The following is a 12,478-nucleotide window of genomic DNA, read 5'->3' as shown; positions in this document are numbered from 1 at the left end:
CATTTTTGGAGCACACTTTACACTGGAGATGCGCCACACAGCTAATGTCATTGTCCGCAGCGGACATCTTCTACAGAAAAAGGACACTATTTGTCACAGATATTTTTGGGATGTGCACACTTTACACAGGAGATGTGGCACAGCTAATGTCACTGTCCACAGCGGACACCGTCTACAGAAAAAGGACACTGTATGTCACAGATACTTTTTGGATGCGCACATTTTACACAGGAGATGGGCGCAGCTAATGTCACTGGCCTGAGCGGACATCGTCTACAGAAAAAGTACACTGGATGTCAGATATTTTTGGGATGCGCACACTTTACACTGGAGATGTGGAGCAGCTAATGTCACTGTCTGTAAAGCGGCCTAACTATTGTACGCTAACTGTTATAGTTCTTTAAAGGACTTTTGGGTCTCTGGTAAAAATATTCTTAAATAACTCCCTACACTGCCTGTCCCTTCCTCAGCACAGCTCTCCTTGATTAATAATGAGCCGAACATGTGTCATTGGGTGCTATATAGCACCTGATGACGCGTTCTGGCCAGCCAAACACTGTAATGCCAGCAGCCAACATGGTTACAGAATTACAGTAAGGGCAGTACTTACCTGCATGTTTATTGGCTAAATAGCAGCCAAGAAACATGAGGGGCGGAGACTCGAGCATTGCGCTCGATCACATGCGGTATTCGGCCGAATACCGCCATGTGCCGAGCATCGAGATGCTCGAGCCGAACTGGTGTTCAGCCGAGCATGCTCTATCATCACACAACTAGAAGCTCAGATGTATCGCCACGGGAACAGGACAGGGAAACTACTTGCACGCTTAGCTAAAGGTAAATTAATATCTTCTTCCATAATGTCATTAAAAGACTCTGTAGGTATACTCTCACCATAAACATCATCCTGATGGAATTTTACAAACATCTATATTCTGATTCCACACAAACAAATCTATTGGCCAGACAGTGGCTGGACTCATTATGTATGCCTAGTTTGACAGAAGAAGAACTCAACTTACTTAATGCACCTATTACAAAGCAATAAGTGACTAATTGTATTAAGATGCTACATATGTGAAAGCCCCCAGGACCAGATGGATACACAGGAGAATTTTACAAAATACTAAACACTGATCTGACCCCACTATTAACAAACTTGTATAATGGCTATATGTTAGAGAAGACGATTCCCACGGCATCCAGTACAGCCTATATCAATATCCTACTGAAATCAGGAAAAGACAACACATTACTATCATCTTATAGACCTATCTCACTGATAAATGTGGACCTCAAAATTGTTTCTAAAGTACTAGCGGACAGACTGGCTAATGTACTGCGACGACTTATCTCCCCCCATCAGGCAGATTTTGTTAAAGGAAAATGCTATCCAAATCGAACAGAATAATTAGACACAACCAGGCATATTGAGCATTGACGAAAAAGTGTTTGATAACGTCATATGGCCGTGGCTACAAGAGGTACTCAATTGGGTGGGCCTCAGCTGACCTTATAGAACATACCTGAATAACTTATATGCTAAACCACAAGCCAGAATATACACACCAGGTTTTCTGTCTCCCACTTTCACACTACAAAAAGGTACAAGACAAGTCTGTTAACTCCTTTGCTATTTAATTTGGCACTGGAGCCCCTTTCTAAGGCGATACTGCTAGCAACTAACATCAAATGTATTCAGATAGGGAAATCAGAAATACGGCGTGCTCTATTTGCGGATGACATTTAGTTTTTCCTAGCAGACTTGGGTAAAGATATAATGGGTAAACTAACCCTGCTGGAACACTTTGGTACTATGTCAGGGTTCAAGGTCAATCAACATAAATGCAAAGTACTGAACCTGACTCCGCCATCCTCCCCTATGTAGAGGAATCAACATAAATGCAAACTACTGAACCTGACTCCGCCATCCTGTCCTATGTATACTGAATACTATGGATAACCCCTGGCCCTATCTTATATGAAGGATGGCCTTATGCCTATCCCATGCATGCTTAAACTCCTCCACTGTATTTGCAGCTACCACTTCTGCAGGAAGACTATTCCATGCATCCACTACTCTCTCAGTAAAGTAATACTTCCTGATATTACTTTTAAACCTTTGCCCCTCTAATTTAAAATTATGTCCCCTTGTAGCAGTTTTTCTTCTAATAAGTGCCAGGTAGTCATTTTACAAACACATTGGTCAACAGTCACAAAAAAGTGGCCAACCCATTTAAATGCCAGTGACCTATAATCAAGTCATCAATACCAGATTTGGGTCTGACTACCTGCACCCGTATTGACAGGGGAAGATTGGGAAACTAAAGTGACCCTGGAAAGAAATAAATAAATAAAAGTAGCCCCATATTGTAGGAATGTCTAAATTGACAGGAAGCTGGGCAGTAAAAGTAGGGTCAGCAATACCATAGCGCAAAATATCACATACCACAGTGCCTCACAATATATTAATAGAGGCCATTTTCTCTCCTGTCTCTAATTAAGATATGGTGTAGGGTTCTTAGGAGGTGAGATGCCAGACACAGTTGAGGATACAAGAGTACCTGATTCCCACAGAGTTAATTACCAGTGATAACTCATTATGTTTCCATCCAGCGGCAGATATGGGGTTTGAGCGCCCCCCTGGTCATCGGACCATAAGACATTTCCCCTGTAAGGTCTATGGACAATTTGCCTCTGCATATCGATCAGCTGTTTGAAGGGGTTATGTCTCTCGAACAAGTGCTTCAGCCTCTATACCAAGTACTGCGCTGTACATTGGATAGCAGTTGTGCTTGGTGTTACAGCTCAATCCCATTCCCTTGAACTGAACTAAGATTCAGAAAGACTATGTGAATGATAAATGTTATGTCCCCTGGACAACATCACAATAAACATGATGCCCCAGGACAAGAAAGACGTCTTGGCACTCAACCAAGTGCCATGGCCTCTTAAAAAAACAAAAACTTTACATTGCATTTCTATAAAATGTTAAATGACAAGAAGTGATCAGTTAACTTTTTAGTATTTTTGCTCACCTCTCAATACTGTAATATAAAGCATTGCGATGAAGCAGAACAAAGGACACAAAGAGAACAATATTCCCCATAGCTGATAAAATGTGACATGGGTCTTTAAGACATTTTTTTCTCTACCATTTGTCTCACACAGACCTGATTAGTTTGCAATAGAATAAGACACATCCGTTCCAGGTGGAATTGCTGCTCCCCAATGATTTTTGTCACTTGACTTTCATCTTCAATATTTTTAATTGGTTCTCAAATGGGTACAGAAAAGGAACTGAGATTATGTTAAGGTGTTCAGACATTAGAATAACCCTATTCAGTCCCCTAAAGGCACTATGTCTGTATTCCGCTTGCCTGAACAGCATATCACTGTTTTAATGCATATGTCATGATTTCTCTTATCCTCTACTTCCCTTAATGGTTGCCTGCATGCTTTTGCTGGATTTGGTTTTGAAGTAATGATATAAAATTCATTTCATCTATACCCCTCCCCCGAAGGCCTCCTCCCTCCCCCTGAGCCCGAGTCTTTCATACATAACATCAGGCTTGTCATATCTGAGAAATTATTAAAATAAGACAGAGCTTGCTATATCTGAGCAGAAAAGCTCCTTTGAGCAGGCATCCTCAGGAGGGAAGCAAGCTCTATCTCATTAGTCTGTGCTGAGAAAGCGTCCTCGTCACTTGGTTCAAGGTGATAAAAGATTAGGGCGTTTGGCCTTGCCTTATTCAGTATGCAGAGCACACTGCTCTCTGCCTGTGAACATGAAATTACATTGAACCTGGGGAGTCTAACTCCATTAATTTTAAATGGAAGATTAATTTAACAATATGCGGCAGATATTTGTTACAAACCTATCATGTAAAAAGTGACGGCTTGCAATAAATTGCAGCGCCTCACAATGGTCTGTGGCCTGAGCTCCAATAAATCATAAAGCATTTACACATAATTGCTATTTTTAAAGACACGGATACAAGAAGTGTGCCTTGTTTGAGAAAAGGTTGGCAAGATGACAGGACAACTTTGAACTTCAATGCGGCTTTTGATCAGAAGCAGCGTCAAACACTGGACACGGACACCAGCGTTTCATGACACAAAGCTATAGCTTTGATTTATTTCCCCCAAATAAATAGCTAAATATATTTAGAATTTAGAATGTACATTAATGAATGCACAATAGAATGCATTTCTCTTTACTAAATAGCCTAAAATCTGCCATGCACATTATCTGAACGTTAGCCGAACCTGCCAATTTCGGCTTGACCTGCTGACCATCTATGTATGGGGATGTTCTGACTTTCCCCCTGATCAGGATTTCAACACACACAATCCTTTACTCTCACCAAAAAGGATAAGCCACTGCAAGTGTCAATGAAAGTACATTCCCTTAAGTGTGCAACTGTATATATTTTGCAGTCGGCAAAATTCGGATCCACAAAAAATACAGATGACGTCCTTGTTACGACTGTGCCGCATGCATTTTTTTTGGGCAGACCCATTGTAACAATGCCTATTCTTGCAAAATGGACAAAAGGACCGCGGAACGGACATAAGGATGTAGACAACACGCAGTGTGCTGTCTGCATTTTTTTGTGGTCCCATTGAAATCCAATCCATAAAAAGTGCAGACCAAATCCATTGAAAATAATGTGGTCAAAACAAAGAAAGCAATTTTTAGGAAACCTTCAGATATTTTGTTTGGGGAGACTATTCCCTCAATTAGGTGTGTAATGTTGGTAAATGGTAATTCATTATTTCACCCAATGTATTGCTTATTCTTTCATTTTGTGCATTTTTTGCACCTTTTTCCACAGTGACTTACTGTCAGTAGGAAAAAATCATATGGGTTATTCACCATGTGTGATATCACCCTAATAAGGAAATTAGAACAGAATTAGAACAGATACTAGAACATTATGAAAAACCTATGCAATTAATGGAAGTCACCAGAACAAGTCTATTAGAAGACAAGAGACCACAAATACCTTTGGGGATTTTTTTTTTCATTAGTATTTGTAAAAATGTTCAACAATCAAAATGGCTTTATCAGTAGCCCTTATTTCTTCACTCCTGTGAGCTGATAAACACTCAGAAGGTCTAAGGGCTCTTTCACACCTGCGTTCTTGTCTTCCGGCATAGAGTTCCGTCGTCGGGGCTCTATGCCGGAAGAATCCTGATCAGGATTATCCCCATGCATTCTGAATGGAGTGAAATCCGTTCAGGATGCACCAGGATGTCTTCAGTTCCGGAACGGAACGTTTTTTGGCCGGAGAAAATACCGCAGCATGCTGCGCTTTTTACTCCGGCCAAAAATCCTGAAGACTTGCCGCAAGGCCGGATCCGGAATGAATGCCCATTGAAAGGCATTGATCCGGATCCGGCCTTAAGCAAAAAGTCGTTTCGGCGCATTGCCGGATCCGACGTTTAGCTTTTTCTAAATGGTTACCATGGCTGCCGGGACGCTAAAGTCCTGGCAGCCATGGTAAAGTGTAGTGGGGAGCCGGGGAGCAGTATACTTACCGTCTGTGCGGCTCCTGGGGCGCTCCAGAGTGACGTCAGGGCGCCCCAAGCGCATGGATCACGTGATCGCATGGCACGTCATCCATGCGCATGAGGCGCTCTGACGTCACTCTGGAGCGCCCCGGGAGCCGCGCGGACTGTAAGTATACCGCTCCCTGCTCCTACTATGGCAACCAGGACTTTAATAGCCTCCTGGCTGCCATAGTAACACTGAACGCATTTTGAAGACGGATCCATCTTCAAATGCTTTCAGTACACTTGCGTTTTTCCGGATCCGGCGTGTAATTCCGGCATGTGGAGTACACGCCGGATCCGGACAACGCAAGTGTGAAAGAGGCCTTACTTGGTCTTATGTAGCAAGCAATTGTATGGAAAGAAGAGTTCCTTCCTGTCAATCGTTTGGTCGTCAATGAAGGAGACTACTACAGCGATCTTCTCAACAGTAAGGGGAGGAGCAATCGCTAATGCCATTGCTTTTCCCCATACAGAATCATTGTTAGAGAGCTGTTTAGATCCCCCACTGTGTTATGTCACAGATGTAAGGAACAGTGCATGATGCATGAATTCAAAGTACACCAAAGAGAGAATCCCTATGTCATGGCATTTATTAGTTTTGCCTGGACTGTCCCTTGGAGTTGCTGGCTGAAAACGATGTAATGGTAAGAATATACATAGTCTGTGTCATCGCACATGAATTTCTTTCACTCTGATTATTTATCTAATAATTATTACTACATGCATCTGTTCAATCAAACAAATTAAATATTCATGTTTTAGAATTATCATATTTCTCAGCATGTGCAAACAGCATATAATGAGTTTCCAATTAACAATATAAAAACAGTCATAATGACAATTTCACTTTGTATGAAACCAGCTCTGAAGAAAAAAAACAAATCTTGAAATTACGGATGGGTGATTTTATAGTTAATGAAAGTAAAAATATACTGTATTTATCGAATAGTGTAAAAGTAGGAAACTGGTTTTATAAAAATTCCACTTTTGCATAGGGTCTGTGTCCGGTATGTCATTTAGGATGAGCTATAATATCGGGTACAGCCTAAGGGCAAGAGTGACTACCCAGAGAATTGAGTGATGAACATTTCTGTCCTATAACGCTATCTTAATTGCACTTTTAAGAAACTGAGTGATTCCAATATAAAGCATGCCAATGTGCTGGAAATCAAACTGCCTGCCACTATGCATGTTAGAATACAGCTGTCACTTACAAGGTCTTTATAGAGCTGCCATTATATCCATAAGCGACTTCTTCAACATATAAGATGCCATACATAATGCTGCCATTCTGATGATGGTATCTCCAAAGATGTACCAAGGAAATTAAACAGGTTGTCCACTCCAGTGGAGTTAAGGTATAAAAACTAAAACAACCCATGGACGGCTAGGATATTGTTTCTAAAATATATATATATATATATATATTTTTTTTTTTTATTCTATAGACCCGCTTTTCTGTCACCCCACTGAACTTTTTTTTTTGCTTACTTATAATCCCTACACTGCTATTTATGCATACATAATCAAATTAATCATTTTGGTCCAGTAGATTTTGTTTAAAGCATGCTTTTAAAATATGCAAATTACCTTGCTACCAGCAAGTAGGGCGGCTACTTGCTGGTAGCAGCCGCATCCTCCGATCCTAAAGACGCCCCCTCCGCATGTTGATTGACAGGGCCAGGGAACGGAATAGTTCTCTGCTGGCCCTGCCTGTTTGCATTCAAAATCTGGTGCCTGCGCCGCGGCCGTACCTGTCTTCAATCGGCGCAGGCGCACTGAGAGGCGGCCGCTCGCTCGGCCGCTCCATCCTCAATGTGCCTGCGCCGATGACGTCACATCCACACCCGGCGCAGGCGCATTGAGGATGGAGCGGCCGAGCGAAGACAGGTACGGCTGCAGCGCAGGCGCCAGATTTTGAATGCAAACAGGCAGGGCCAGCAGAGAACACCATACTAATACGGTGTTGGACCCCCTTTTGCCTTCAGAACTGCCTTAATTCTAAGTGGCATTGATTCAACAAGGTGCTGATAGCATTCTTTAGAAACAATGGCCCATATTGATAGGATAGCATCTTGCAGTTGATGGAGATTTGAGGGATGCACATCCAGGGCACAAAGCTCCTGTTCCACCACATCCCAAAGATGCTTTATTGGGTTGAGAAACCATCATTGTCATGTTCAAGAAACCATTTTTCCAGTCTTCAACAGTCCAATTTTGGTGAGCTTGTGCAAATTGTAGCCTCTTTTTCCTATTTGTAGTGGAGATGAGTGGTACCCAGTGGGGTCTTCTGCTGTTGTAGCCCATCCGCTTCAATTTTGTGCGTGTTGTGGCTTCACAAATGCTTTGCTGCATACCTCGGTTGTAACGAGTGGTTATTTCAGTCAACGTAGCTCTTCTATCAGCTTGAATCTGTCGGCCCATTCTCCTCTGACCTCTAGCATCAACAAGGCATTTTCGCCCACAGGACTGCCGCATACTGGATGTTTTTCCCTTTTCACACCATTCTTTGTAAACCCTAGAAATGGTTGTGCGTGAAAATCCCAGTAACTGAGCAGATTGTGAAATACTCAGACCGGCCCGTCTGGCACCAACAACCATGCCACGCTCAAAATTGCTTAAATCACCTTTCTTTCCCATTCTGACATTCAGTTTGGAGTTCAGGAGATTGTCTTGACCAGGACCACAACCCTCCATGCATTGAAGCAACTTCCATGTGATTGGTGGACTAGATAATCGCATTAATGAGAAATAGAACAGGTGTTCCTAATAATTCTGTAGGTGAGTGTGTGTGTATATATATATATATATATATATATATATATATATACATTATAACTATATATGTGTGTACAATGGATCAGATGTTATATCAGGAATGGTGAGAAACACTGAAACAAAAAATAACAAAAAAAAACTAAAAAAAATATACATTTTTGAACCAATGCTACATTTTCATATTTAAACCTGCTTTATTCACTTTTCATCCAAAAAGATTTTCAAATTACCTTCCCAGTTTAATGCAGGCTAAAAGAGCTAGACCTGTATTATTTTGCTAGCAATACAAGTATATTGTGACATCAACTGATATCAATTTAAGGCTGGCTTCAGGCTCCTTGGACATATTACAAAACAAAGGATTTGTACTTTAAATGAGATTCATGTTGTTGGTTTCTATGTAGCAGCCTTTGAAATCAATGACAAGCAGTACAAAAGTTTTATATACCTAGCATTGAAATCTCATTTTCTTTAGAAAAATCTGAACTTCTGAGGAATAGCTCATTAATAATGCCAAATTCTTACTAAATATGTAATTTAAATAACATAATTTTTCTGAGATTCATATAAAAGACTAGGGAATTATTTTTTCTAAGTCATGTTCAGAATAGCTGAATTAAAATCAAATGTCATACTGTATGTGACATTCTTTACTTTCAGATGAAAAATTCCTGTAAATATAGCTAATAGAAGCAAAGGGGCAGATTAAGGCTAGTTTCACACCTCTGGCTACGTCTCTAGCAGTCTGTTTCGGCATAAAACAGCCTGCCCGAGTTTTCCAGATTTGGCATTTCTAGATTACTGCGCCTGCCCCCCAGATCCCATTGACTATAATGGGGTCTGGGAGAGATCCGACCGCTACCTGGCAAATATGTCTGCAGTGTTTTTTTCCATCCGATTACCCGCATTCTCTGCCAGAACAGCCAGTTGGAACATCCAGCCGCAGATATGAAAGAAGCCTTAAGAAGTTGTCTAAGAGAAAAATTGTCTTTGTTGCCCATAGCACCAATTACACTCCATCTTTGAGATTGGATGCTATGGACAGCAGAGAGTTTTCTTTTAGGCAATTTAAAAAATCTTTCATATTCCTGTCAATCGGTACATCATAATAGTAATTACTACCCATGTATACCAAGGATATTCAAGTTGGCATGAAATGTGATAATCAACTATCATGGCAAGATACACTCACCTAAAGAATTATTAGGAACACCATACTAATACGGTGTTGGACCCCCTTTTGCCTTCAGAACTGCCTTAATTCTACGTGGCTTTGATTCAACAAGGTGCTTATACCATTCTTTAGAAATGTTGGCCCATATTGATAGGATAGCATCTTGCAGTTGATGGAGATTTGAGGGATGCACATCCAGGGCACGAAGCTCCCGTTCCACCACATCCCAAAGATGCTCTATTGGGTTGAGATCTGGAGACTGTGGGGGCCATTTTAGTACAGTGAACTCATTGTCATGTTCAAGAAACCATTTTTCCAGTCTTCAACAGTCCAATTTTGGTGAGCTCGTGCAAATTGTAGCTTATTTTTACTATTTGTAGTGGAGATGAGTGGTATCCGGTGGGGTCTTCTGCTGTTGTAGCCCATCCGCCTCAAGGTTGTGCGTGTTGTGGCTTCACAAATGCTTTGCTGCATACCTGAGTTGTAACGAGTGGTTATTTCAATCAACGTTGCTCTTCTATCAGCGTGAATCAGTCAGCCCATTCTCCTCTGACCTCTAGCATCAACATGGCATTTTCGCCGCATACTGGATGTTTTTCCCTTTTCACACCATTCTTTGTAAACCCTAGAAATGGTTGTGCGTGAAAATCCCAGTAACTGAGCAGATTATGAAATACTCAGACCGGCACGTCTGGCACCAACAACCATGCCACGCTCAAAACTGCTTAAATCACCTTTCTTTCCCATTCTGACATTCAGTTTGGAGTTCAGGAGATTGTCTTGACCAGGACCACAACCCTACATGCATTGAAGCAACTGCCATGTGATTGGTTGACTAGATAATCGCATTAATGAGAAATAGAACAGGTGTTCCAAATAATTCTTTAGGTGGGTGTATCTGTTAGTGTTATTGATAATCAGTAGGGATGAGCGAAACATCCAAAGTAAATTTGCATAATACTTAACTTAAATACTGTACGGAGTACAGCGAGCGCTTTGTACAGTATTAGAATGTATTGGCTCAGATTAGCCAAAGTTATTACTTTGCGAAGTCTCTACTGTAAAAAAACATTTCCTGAACCAAAAACTTCTAAACAACTTTTTAACACTTTTAACTCCCTTCTCCGTCCCCCAGCGCCCCCACCCTCTCCTCTCATCTCAGCTAAAGACTTTGCCACATACTTCAAACAAAAGATAGTCAACATCAGAGAAAGCTTCATTTCACAGTCCCCACAGACCCTCTACACAACTGCTCAGTCCTCTTCTCCCAAAACCCGCTTTTCCACCATTACAGAAGAAAAACTCTCCACTCTACTCTCCAGATCACATGTCACCACCTGTGCACTTGACCCTATCCCATCCCACCTCATCCCTAACCTCACCACAGTGTTTATCCCAGCCCTAACTCATCTCTTCAACTTATCACTAACCTCTGGTTTTAAACATGCTATCATTACACCCATCCTCAAAAGGCCTTCACTTGACCTGTCTTTTTGTCCAGTTATCGCCCCATATCACTTCTTCAATGAGCCTCAAAGCTACTTGAGGAACATGCCCATTCTGAACTGTCCTCTCATTGCTCCTCCTGCTCCCTCTTTGAACGGATAATATCTGGCTTTCGACCCCACCACTCAACTGAGACTGCCATCACTAAAGTCACCAATGACCTAATAACAGCCAAAACCAAAAAACATTACTCTGTCCTCCTTCTCATTGACCTGTCCTCTGTCTTTGACACTGTAGACCACTCCCTTCTGTTACAAACTCTCTCATCTCTCGGCATCACTGACCTGGCCCTCTCCTGGATCACATCATACCTCACAGAACATACATTTAGCATCTCCCACTCTTACACCACCTCCTCGTCTAATTCCATCTCTGTTGGTGTCTGTAAGGCTCTGTCCTAGGACCCCTGCTCTTCTCTATCTACACTTTTGGCCTGGGACAGCTTATAGAGTCCCATGGCTTTCAGTATCACGTTTATGCTGATGACACACAAATCTACCTCTCTGGTCCAGAAATCACCACCTTACTATCCAGAATCCCACAATGACTATCTCCCATACCCTTCTTCTGCTCCTCTCTCTTTCTAAAACTTAACATGGATAAAACAGAATTCATCATCTTTCCCCCATCTTGCTAAACCCCTCCAACAGGCCAATCTATCATGATCAATGCCTGCACACTCACCCCAGTCAACCAAGTGCCCTCTCCTTCCGACCGCACATCCAAGCCCTTCACACCAACTGCCGCCTCCAACTCAAAAACATCTCCCGCATCAGCACTTTCCTCAACTTTGAGTCTGAGAAAATGCTTGTACACGCCCTCATCATCTCCCGCCTAGACTACTGCAACATCCTCCTCTGTGGCCTTCCATCTAGCACTCTCGCATCCCTTCAATCTATTCTCAACTCTGCTGTCCAACTAATCCACCCCTCATTCTGTTACTTCTCTGCCTCTCACCTCTGCCAATTCCTTCACTGGCTTCCTATTGCTCAGCGAATTCAGTTCAAAATGCTAACAAATACATATAAGGCTGTCCACAACCTGTCCCCTCCCTACATCTCTGAGCTACTTTGCCGATACATCCCCACACGCAATCTCCGATCCTCACAAGACCTCTTTCTCTCCTCTCCTCTTATCACCTCTTCCCACAATCATCTCCAAGATTTCCCCCATGCATCCCACACACTCTGGAACTCGCTACCCCAACATATCAGACTCTCGCCTACAGTGGAATCCTTAAAAAAAAAACTAAAAACCCACCTCTTTAGACAAGCCTACAACCAGTGATCTTTCTGCCTCTATACCACCATGAGCAACTCTACCCTCACCTACTGTGTCCTTCTCCCATACCATGTAAATCGTAAGCCCTCATGGGCAGGGCCCTCTCTCCTTCTGTAGCAGTCAGTAATTCATCTTGTTTATGCTTAGAGCAATTGTCTGTATTATGTATGTATACCCCTT

This window comes from Bufo gargarizans, chromosome 3 (assembly GCF_014858855.1).
Source record: "Bufo gargarizans isolate SCDJY-AF-19 chromosome 3, ASM1485885v1, whole genome shotgun sequence".
NCBI lineage: Eukaryota > Metazoa > Chordata > Amphibia > Anura > Bufonidae > Bufo > Bufo gargarizans.
Note: the sequence above shows the minus strand (reverse complement) of the source record.